At 34.1% G+C, this 11,918-nt stretch overlaps 1 long non-coding RNA gene across 12 annotated transcripts; it reads right to left on the bottom strand.

The window, feature by feature from the left end:
- Positions 1–2,644: 2,644 nt before the first annotated feature.
- LOC114274202 (uncharacterized) lies at positions 2,645–10,242 on the bottom strand. Of its 12 annotated transcripts, none has more exons than XR_014350102.1 (7): positions 7,125–7,408; positions 5,060–5,995; positions 4,897–4,969; positions 4,697–4,815; positions 4,479–4,576; positions 4,226–4,390; positions 2,645–2,898 (listed from the first exon to the last, which is right to left on the bottom strand). It is a non-coding gene; the product is annotated as an uncharacterized LOC114274202 (long non-coding RNA). The 12 variants fall into 12 exon arrangements; XR_014350110.1 differs by having other exon boundaries at positions 5,060–5,175; positions 7,125–7,388; XR_014350100.1 differs by having other exon boundaries at positions 3,343–4,576.
- Between the last annotated feature and the right edge of the window lie 1,676 nt (positions 10,243–11,918).

Raw genomic sequence — 11,918 nt, 5'->3', positions numbered from 1 at the left:
GGAAATTGAGTAATTGAGTCATCAAATGGGGTCATGAAATCAGTTCTTTTTGCTGCTGAAAATGTAACGCCAATGCTTCGTTAATGAGAGAGTTATTGAACTTGTGACACACACACCCCTCCCCTCCCCTCCCCTCCCCTCCCCTCCCCTCCCCTCCCCTCGTGTAATATGCTTCATTTATTATATAAGACAAAAAAACATATTAACTGAAAGTAGCTATGAAAATGCTTTGAGAACTAGTCCATGTTCCCACTTAGCAAAAATCCTATTCCAACTCAACAAATAGCCTTTTTGCACCCTCGGAGATGTGGGAGAGAAAAGTATGTAACGCATTACAAAGACTCAATACTCGAATTTTAATGTTATGCTTGATAAGAAAACATCTTATCTATAAACTAACCTCTTAGTCTTCATACAATCTTCAATAATACAATTAGATAATATTTGGTTCATTATATTATTCCATTGGAATATCTATATTCTTACCTTTGATTCACTTAAAAAATAATTAAAAATTACATTACAAATAGAATTATCAATTATTATTGTAAATGAATAATCATTCCGCCGGAAGATTAAAGAATAAACATTCTATTTCATTTCAATTTCAATCTAAGAGCCAAGCATAGGATTAGAGTAATACCATTTACTTGGAATTTTCATCCCAAAACAAAATTAGAAATTTCAATTTATGGTGTAACTTAAACTTGTGGTGTCAGTCACACTGAAGAATACTAAGATGAATTCAATGCACACATTTTAAATTTCAAATATAAGTCAAAATTTCAAATACATACCATTGCAATGTTAATACAATTAATTGGCTGAGAGAGAGAGAGAGAGATTAAAAAGGCATGCAGCATACATCACACGAAGGAAAAGGGAAAGCACAAGAGCATGAGGGGGGTGATCGTCAGCTTAACACAGGAAAATGGCAGTTTGCAACAAAAAAGGCTACTCCCATGTTATATAATCTTACAATCTTCCCCATCACCACACAAATATATATATATATATATATATATATGAGGTAATAAATATTTGGTTGGATTATTTTGCCAACAGCATGCATCACATATGCACATGGCATACATGCAAGCTGCCAACAACATTAATCTCCAACATCACAAGCTTAGCATCCCCATACCTTCATATTTCCAGCGTACGCTATCAAAAGCTCAAGCAATTTACAAGCAGTGATCACCTGAAATGGCTTCCACATCAACACAACGATTAGATCAAATGTAAAAAATTGATGCATTTTTTGGTCATGACTTGAAAACCTCTACCAAATTTAACTGTTGGTTTCATATTGTGTTTTTTGCTTTGTTCCTCGAACCTGTAAGCTTGTTTGGTTTTTCACCAATGCAAAACACATGAAAGGTGAGAGACACATCAAACCAATACATTGATGAAACATTGGATAGTATCCAAAACTTAGTACCCAAATTTAACCACATCATTATTAGGAAACCATTGGATAGAAACCATTCACATTACAGAAAATAAATATTTGACAAATCCCAAAATGAGATCAAACCTAGTTGAGAAGATTAGTCATGGAACACGAAATCACGTAGAAGTTTTGGTTGGCCCTGCGCCTCATTTAATCAATCAACAGGCAAAGTAGAGCTCCCCACCCAAAAAGATCCAGTAGCACTTTTTACATAGTCATCAGTTATAGACATCTATTCATCAGCAGCCTCTCACCTCTTGTGATGAAACCTCACCTTCAATAAGAATTGCATCTTCACCTATTCAAAATATCAATCCCAAATCAGTTACACAGAGCACTACAAAAAGAATTAATCAGAAAACAAAAATTCAATATTAGGCAGGTAAAAGGCATTCTCGACTTCAATTGCTTCATATAACCATCTGTAACAATGAAGTGAATTTATTTGGTGTGGAAACCTGGCTGCATAAAACTACACAATGGCAACCCCATTTGGTACCATACATTGTAGCATGTCTTGTAGCAGCCCTATAAAAAAATTTCTTCAACTTCTAAAAATTCTACAATGACACAACACAACACCCCTAATCACTACAAGAAATTTCACTTTTGGCGACTAAAATTTTAGTCGCCAAAAGCCTTGTTTTTAGTCGCCAATTACTTTTGGCAACTAAGATGTTTGGTCGCCAACAGTTTGTCAAGGAAACAATCGGCGACTAAAATTTTTTTGGTAGCCAAAAATGACCTATTGGCAACTAAAACTTTAGTCGCCATATATTTTTTAAAAATACTTAAATATGTATATTTTTTACTTTTAGTGACTAAATTATTTAGTAGCCAATTTGAGCATGTATGTTTGGCGACTAACTGTTTGGTAGCCAAAAGTTTTATTTTTTGAGAATTGACGATTAAAAATTTAGTAGCCAAAAGTTTCATTTTGACAATTGGAGACTAGAAATTTAATAGCCAAAAACTTCACTTTTTAACAATTGGCAACTAAAATTTTAGTAGCCAAAAGTCAACATGTGATATTTGTTTAGTCACCAAAAGGTCTCATCTAGTTTTTATAATTTGTTCTGTAATATTTTTTGCGCCACTTGTAACCTGTGCATATACAAAATCATTCATTCATTCATTCAATTCTCAACCATTCAATAAAATTATTTCTCCACAACTTGTAACATTCAATTTTTAACCATATACAAAACTTAAATATTAACGTACATATCAAAGAAAATAAGAATCCATAAACATATTATAATCCAACAAATACATATACTATACAAACCAACAATTAAAATCCAAATTAAAAAAATTCTTAATAACAAAACATATCAGGTGTACATGTTTTCTATAAACAAAAATAAAATGTAAATTGCGCCCAAGCAAACATTATTAATCTGGCCCAAAAACATCACTGTATCCATGCCAACATCATCAATCTGTAACAAAAACATAATATCCATTAATATTTTATTGAATAACATTGCATTTACAATTATAAAAATAAAAATAAAAATAAAAATAAAAATACATACAACTTGAAGAGCATAGATAAGTTGGGGCTTAGTAATTCTAAACCCCTAATGAAATGTGTGTTGCATCTAATAAAATAAATAACTAAAGAATGGGATTGGGAATAAATAAATAAATAACTAGGTGAGGATAACTAAAGAATGGGATTGGAGATATCCATATGACCATCATTCATCATACCAACACCCGGACTTGAAGAGCCACCAAACATGTCACGGCTAGGTGAGGCCTAGGTGGCATCACCCAAATCAGATACTTTATGGAACTATGTAGTAGGACAATGCAAGATCAACGATTCTTGGTTGCTATAGCTTATCATAAACAAAATGGACACAAAAGCAGACAACTACCTTTAAGTATCCATTGGATAGCACAAATCAAATTTCCAGTTCACTAGCATCATAATTGAACTCACTCAGTACATAAGCTCCCTTCAAGTGGAACCATCTCAGCTTAAAAATAAGTTATATAAGAAAGATCTGTTAAGAATTATATACAAGTAATCCTAATAATAAGCAGAAATTCAAACACATGAATCTAATTGTTCTATTTGATGTTCAATCTGAGTGCATACAACATAGATTAATATATACTTATTAGTCCTTCAAGAACCCAAACTAACTGAAACATCAGTTCAAAAAACACAGACCAGAAACCCATATGTGCTACTCGCTATTGGCATTCCATAAATCATGCACCAAGTAGCATTAAAAATGCATCCCATAGAAAATCATAAGCTTATGGAGAGCTACTGACTAATATTTGATCAAGTTTCAAGATGCATGTAAAATACGAGGCCAGTAAGATTTCTCTAGTGGAAAACTGTGAAGGTTTTTATCCATACACTTTGCACAGTTATGCAGATCCACAGAACTTTGAAAAGTTCTATAATATGTTACACACACATGACGAAGACAAAGATAGTAGCAATATCTTGAAGCCACATGTTTACAAATGTCTGGTGGCAGAATCCAACATCACTATGCAGCTGACTAGTTTGAGGGGACCCATCACTTTGTGACTGGGTGTGTGGAAACCTACTCACTTAATTAGATGAGGGCTTCTTTCAACAAAACAACCCCTACATAAGTTCATTCAACATCACTACATCTTCTCAGAAATATAATCAGAAACAGGCATAGGCGCACATAAATGTTGCTAGTTTAAGAGAAATTTGCACAGTTGTACTACCAAAATATATAAAATAGACATTAAGTAGTTACAACAACTTGCCTTTCAACATCACCCCCGAACGCCTTTTTCCGACTAAGTTTATGACATTTTCAACTCAAAGGTATTGTTTGGTATTGTTTGTTACGATTCAAGAATTAAAGAAAGAAAGCATATGTTTCGTGCTTATCACCGTCTCCTCCAATTTCTCAAAGCCCTCATCTTGTTCTGCTTCCAAGGCATAAGAATCCATGATATAGAAGCCAAATAAAATATTAAAAAAAAAAATATTTCTAAAGAAGTTACAACAACTTGCCTTTCATTATTTGTCTTTGAAGACCAACAACGCCGAAGTTATCCAAGCCACTTGCCCTACTCATGGTATCAGCTGGCTTAATTTCTGGCCCAAGCAAGCTGTCAGGCAGAAAATAATAATTCCTTCCTAGTTATAATCAAAATCAGCATGACCAAAACTAGCATTTAAACAACGAAAATAAGAAAAATGTATCCAGTGGAAAATGTGGTCAAGCTCACCTGTTCTGCAGTGAATTTAACACCTCCATGATTGACCATTTCATAAGTTTCACCAAGAATTGGATTAAATGGATTCCAGGTTCATCGGCAGGCATAATAGATTGTTATAAAGAAGGATGCTGAAATGGAGAACCATAAGTTTCACAACAGAAAATGCACACTCACACTCGCACACACAGAGAGAGCAGAACGGTACTTACAAGCATAAATCAATCGCATGTAGGGATCCTCACATTTATCTGCTAAATCCATAAGGTAGGAGTATTCCATCAACTGTTACAAACATTTCACAATTGGTGATATTCAACAAGAAAAGCATCATCAAATATAACACAGACATCAGTATGGCACAAAAACACAAACCTCTGCCATTTTTTGAAGCATTGACATTGGCTAAAAAATGATAACTGGGAGTGTCACCATTCATGTGACATCAGAACCTATTTATTTCTGCATCATCTTCCAATAACTGTCCCAATCTTATGAAACACAAGAAAAGAAAGAAAGTTGTCAATAGAGAGATATGCCTTTATTTCTGTTAACAAGACATGCTAGAATCATAAGACATCAGTTTTTGTCAATAAATACAAATTTTCTGTCATACACCACATTTGAGGATCAGAACCCACACAGACACATACATAATGCATTCAAGATGATGCCCAATGGCCTTGAACTATACCTTGTAATCCTGTTGAATTTTCTCAACCTATATAAGAGCCTGTCAATTCAGTGTGCAAATGAACCAATTGTACACTGAGAGAATCTTCAAATAGAGAAAATTATAGTACGGTAGAAATGAAATTTTTTTCAGTTGTAACACATCATCTCAATTCAAAATTAATAATCTATAATTAGAACTTATCCTATCCCATTTTTTAATTTAAAATATAAATTTATTAAGATAAATATTTCATCATGATTGATTATGAAACAAAGATCTTCATTGTATTTATGAAACTGATAGCATCAGAATCCATTGAAGATCATGACAGAAGTTCAATAACTAAATGAAGGATTAATGATGAACAATATGTATATATATATAGGTCCAGTGGGAAAGCATATCTATATTACACGTTCAAAAAGAAATGTTCATAATGCCAAAAGCAATTCAAATATCACATAACATCAAAGCCAACCAATAGGGAAGGGTTTATTTTTGTTTGTTTTTATCTTTTATTTATTTTTTGTTGGGACCCTTTAATAATGTGACATTCCCATTGTTGATCCATCCCCAAGCTGAGCAGCTTTTCATATGATCCAAACAAAGCAACCCACCATCTCATGCACACACACCTGTAGAAGAATGGAGAAACAAGAAGACTTTGTTGGTTTTGGAGTTTTCAAAAATAATTTTTAACTCCTATTTTTTTGGATTTTAGTATTTTTTTAAAAATGTTTTAATCAAATTCTTTTAATTTTTATTTAGATACACTTTGAAAGTTTTAAAAAAAAATGTTAAAAATTCTTTTAAAAATTTACTAAATACAAAAATTCAATACATTTTCGTATTTTTTATTTTATTTATTGAATTCTTTTTAGATTACTTCACAAATATTTTATTTTTTTAACTACATTAGAGTTAAAAAAAACATTGTTTTATAACTTCAACGGAAAAAAAATAAAGATAAACATTCAGTTATGCAAGGCAATCATGAACTAATTAATTGCATAGAATGAGAGGCTGGGTATTCAAAATTGCATATTCTTATCCCTTCTTTAATTTTGAAAACTGCATTTAAATGCATCAATTGAATGAAGGATAACTACCCAAGCATATCTTAAAGTAATGCTCCCATGGAAGGCATTGCTTTGTTTCATGCATGTATCAGCTGATATTAGTATAGGCAAGAGATGTAATGGAAAACATCACATTACCATCTAATGCCTCCCAAACAGACTTACTTCAACTTTAATTAAATTTGTATTAGGAATATGGATTGAAGAGAGAAAGAAGAGCATCCTAATTAAAATTCCTTCAGCTTCAACCTCCAATGTTGGATTGTTTCACATATCAAACACGTGAGCATTGTCCAGTTTCGTTTGAACATTTCGTCAAACACATGGTGAGCAAAAGGGTCAGAAGACAACAACAAATAAAAGCATGGACGAATTTCGTTTGAACATTTTTCAGGCACATGGTGAGCAAGAGGGTGAAAAACAACAACAATTACAAGCATAGACCAAACAACAGTAATACATACACTAAGAAATTACATAAATCAAAACAACAATTACCCTAAGAAATTACATGTTCCTTCAATCATTGGTTCATTGATTTCATATAAATCAGAACCCTACACCATAAAAAAAACAAACCTTGGATGTAGAGTGAAATGGGAAAATAGAGAAAGAGAGACAGAGAAACAGAGCCGAGAGAGAGAGAGAGCTAGAGAAAGAGAAATAGAGAGAGGAAGATAAAAACCTCAATGTCGAATGCAATGCGAGGAGCCGCGAGGCGAGCGGTGGCGGTGGCGGTGGCGGTGTGCGACGGTGGAAGATCGACGGTGAACGATGGTGGAAGATCGACGGTGAGCGATGGGGGCTAAAGTGATAGTGAGTCATCCCTGAGAGAGAGGGAGAGCAAGAGTCAAGAGTCTTCTGGGTTTGGTTTGGGTGGATTGATAAAAACAAATATGTATGAAAAGAAAGTCATAAGTGAATTGCCTCCAAATTTGAAAAACTTTCCCCCAAAAAAATTTGTTATCAAGGCCGACCAAACAAAATTTTAGTCGCCAATTATAACAGTTTTGGTGACTAAAAACATTTTGGTCATCGAAAAATAATATTCACCGACTAAATTATTTTTTTGTCGCTAAAAATATATTTTTGGCTAATAAACTTTTGGTCACCAAATATAAAAAATAATTTTTTATTTTATATTCGCCCACTAAATGGTTTTAGTGGCCAAAACTCAATATATAGTGACTAAATATTTTTTTCGTCGCCAATTCTGGTATTTTTAGCGACTAATTTTTGTTTTAGTCATCAATAATCAATATACTAAAAAAAAATTAGTAGCTAAATATTATATTTTTGCCGACTAAAAATTTTTTTGGTCATCAATTCCACAACTTTTGACGACGAAATTTTTTTTAATCGCCAAAGATACATTTTGTTGCAGTGAATACATACTCGTTTAATCTATTCCACTCTAATTCTTTGGGTCGCATCCCCTTCAATCTCCCCATCCTAATGAATAATTGTCTCAAGGTATTGAAAATGATCACTCTTAGTCTTAGGTATCAACTTTTACTCTACCTACATATATTGTCTTAATCTTACTTAACAAAAACCCTTTAGATTTTAAAATATCTGTCCACAATTTAGCTTCAAGTTTACTACTCTTGTTTTGTCAACTAAAACTATATCGTCTGCAAATAGCACACACTAAAAGACTCATAAAAGTTACTGTCGATAATGTGAACACACTGTTCTGATCCCAAAAAAAAAAAAATGTGAGCACACACTGTCATTAGAAATTTACTTGTTTCTCCCTCTACTCTATTGTTCTCACCCTAGTCACGGTTTCATTGTACATGTCTGTAATTATCACTCTCCTAATCCTCTCATATGCTATTCAACTAAATCTAGAGTAACAAAATTTGGACATTTACAAATTTTTTACAACTTGCTACACAATAATGACATAGGCCCTGTTTGGTTTAGCTATTAAAATAGATTATAGATTATAACTTAACAGATTATACATTATGACTTTAATGAGAAACTGTTAATCTGTTTAGTGTAACAGTTGGATTATAGATTTAAGTTGCTGAGTAGTATTTGTTAAATAAACTGTGCAATAGATTTTTCAATTAACTTTTATTTTTTGTTATTCACTCATTGTCTACATTTCTCATAAAAAAAAAAAATAATAATCTATAGTCCATTTGGAACTTTTTCTATTTTTTAAAAAATAAAAAATAAAAAAATCTAAGAATATAATCGTAAATTAACATATCCACAGCAGAAGCTGATAATCAGAAGCAGGGGGTGAGCAGCTTCTCAGAATCAACTTTTTTAAGATAAAATAAGTTATTAAAATCAGAAACTGTTTGAAATAAGTTTAACCAAACAGTCCAAAATAACTTTTCCAAAACTAGAAGTTAGAAGTTGACTTAAAAAAACCCAAACGAACACTCCCATAGTATAAGCTCAACAAAATGCAGGTGAAAACGTACTTGAGCTGTATTATAGACGATATACTCATTATACATCAACTCCGATGCCATCAAATTTGATGTCACTGGTCTGCCGCAAAGCACAACAACTTCATCCTTCCACTTAACATATTCTGATTCCTGAGGTATCTTCTTGCCAAGGCCTTTAGTAGAGTGCTTTCCTTTTGGAGGTTTCTCCATATACTAAATTTCAGTAAATGTACATGAGTTTTTTTTTTTTTTTGGTTGATAAATATGTACATGAGTTAATTTTAAAGAAGGTTACACACACACACAACAGAAAGAGAAGAAAGAAATACATGTAGGAAAAAGAGAAAAAAAGAAAAGTCAAGTTTAATGCAGTTCCTGAATAGCTTGATGGAAGCATGTTCAGTGCATAAAATCCATCGCCAGAATTAGAAAATATAAACTTGAAAAAATAATGCACCCATGAGTGATAATTAAAGAGATCCTAAAAGCATGTGAATGAGTGTAGGTATGTCTGACGGAATTGAATACATTACACAAGTCTATGCTAAGTGCATATATTTGCATGGCAAAATACATGCACAACATAGTATGTGAACTCACCGTGGCCGTCTTGAGTTCATAAACCTCTCCCAAGGCAACTTCACTCAGAAGCATTAAACCCACAGGATTATTTCTAGAGAAATGTTAGAGATCATGAAAATTTTGTCATGAAATTGATCATGAAAAATTTGTGATCTTTAAATTACCTTGATTAGTGTGTGGTGCTTTATTGTAAGTGTAATCCAAAGGTCACAAATCTTTCATGACTATTTTCATGAAAGACTTTTCATGATACCTAGCATTGCTGTTATTTTTATCCGTAAAACAATACTGAGTACTTTTGCTGACCAGGTCAGCAAAGTAAACTCCCTTGCCCAATGACACATCAATACACATTTACTGTCAGTTAGTTGTGCATGAATGTAGGTAAATACATAGTGAGAAAATGTGTGTACTTATATATATATATATATATATCTACACAACGAGAGAGAGAGAGAGAGAGAGAGAGAGAGAGAGAGAGAGAGAGAGAGAGAGAGAGAGAGAGAGAGAGAGAGAGAGAGAGAGAGAGAGAGAGAACCATGTAGCCAGTGGCTGGAGCATCAGGAGGAGCTATTCTCAGTCCTTGGCTAAGTATACCCACAAAATTCGTCAAATGGGAACTTGGAGACAACAAAAGGTTTGGTTTGGTCTTGGCTTTGCCTTTGATATATTTTCACAACTTGGCGCTCAAGGGGAACCCCACCAACATTTTATCAACTTGTAAGATACATATTTCAAGACATGCAATTCACATTACCACGCCACGAGCATTCTGTTCCCAAGGTTTTTCTTGGTAGGGAACAAACTTGTAAACCAAAGTATAAAAAATGCAGCAGATAAAATATTTAGATCATACCTTTAGATGATAGAACTTCGTGGGTAAATCACGTGCTTCCAGAATCTGATAAACCAACCCAGCAGTGAAGTGATATTACAGAATGAATATCACCCACACAAATCACAGTGCAAATGACTTGATCGTTGTTTTTTGGGAGAGAGTCAGTATATGGGTAAAACTCAGATCATACGTTGTTTTTCTCTTAATTACCCATAACCCATATACCAGATATATAATGTGTTATTATTATCTATCCATATCAGTTAATGGAGATAATATCTGTATCCTGAGTGGTTATCTTAAATAGGTTTGAATTCAATTTCAAAACCTATTTGGATAAGATTTAAATTCAAATTCAAATGGTCATGCCACATGGGCGCCCATTACTAACATCTCCCACTCGCACATGAGTTGGCATGACACTGCCACATCTCTATCTCAATCTCCCCAAAAATGAACAATCTCATACTAGCCACTGCACCGTGCGATTGCTGAGAACACCTGCATGTGGGAGCTCTATACTAGAAACTCAAAATGAGCCAACATAGAGACATCAACCTAAAAAGAACAGAAATAGTGTCTCATATACCCCAGACCCATCTAATTACACCGGTCCAAAAACATCTCTAATCCCTTAAAAAGAGCATGTTTGACCCTCTCAATTCTTGCAATATATTCACACTTAATTCGCCTCTCATACAGAGCGATGTGAGTTGCCGGCAGTGAATATACAACAGTGGTGTAATACTAGATGATCTTCCCTTTGCACTCATGCCATTTAGTTTAGGATTGACCGCTTTCCCAGTGATGTCCCTTAAGGCCGAATCATGCATGACCGTAGGCAACATACCAAAGTAGCAGAACATCAACCCCTTACCTTATGACATAGTCAAAAGTCACAAAAGGGTACATAAATGAAAGTCATATCAATAATGACACGTAAGACTCACACGGTGAGGAAGCAGGGATCCATTCTCTCACCTCATTACTCGGTCGCCAAGCACATATAGTATGAATACATGCTACGGTGGAGTAACTCTTCCATAAAGAGTGACGTCATACTCGATACACCGTACAGATACTAGTCTAGTTGCTTTCTAGCGCCTAACCCGAATTCTCTATTTGCTCGCCTTCTAGGCGCCAAATGAGATCTCGCATCTGGCTAATCATAACAGGCACAACATGGAAAGTGGGTACTAACATCCATGTTTGGTCCTTAACACGACCTCATCTTGGTTATAACCAAGGCGACATACATAGTGGATGATTTAAGCCTCTTTTAGCTCCAAATAAAAATAAACCACCAGTCTTATCCTTGCTCGCTCCCAAGCGCCAAGGGCGATTGCTCGTGTGAGTGAGCCAATCTTGCCTGCTGACATCATCATCTGCTAATCATTATGACACAAACCATAATAGTGTCAACATCCCATCATCTCAAAATAAGTGATCGATTTTAAAAAAATTGACCACAGCTTGCGCAATAATAGATTCCAAAACATAAGCCTTATCAGCACCTCTTGCGATAAGTATATACAACGGAATCCACCATGTGCGCCTCACATGAAGTAATTTAAGATCACTACCTCTTGCGTAATAACCTCTCTAAAGATATTTTGGTGACCAATTTGCGTTCATTCTTAGTGCA

Source organism: Camellia sinensis, chromosome 14 (genome assembly GCF_055761805.1).
Source record: "Camellia sinensis isolate YWXY chromosome 14, ASM5576180v1, whole genome shotgun sequence".
NCBI lineage: Eukaryota > Viridiplantae > Streptophyta > Magnoliopsida > Ericales > Theaceae > Camellia > Camellia sinensis.
The sequence above is the reverse complement of the archived record's forward strand: the minus strand, read 5'-3'. Positions and strand labels throughout refer to the sequence as shown.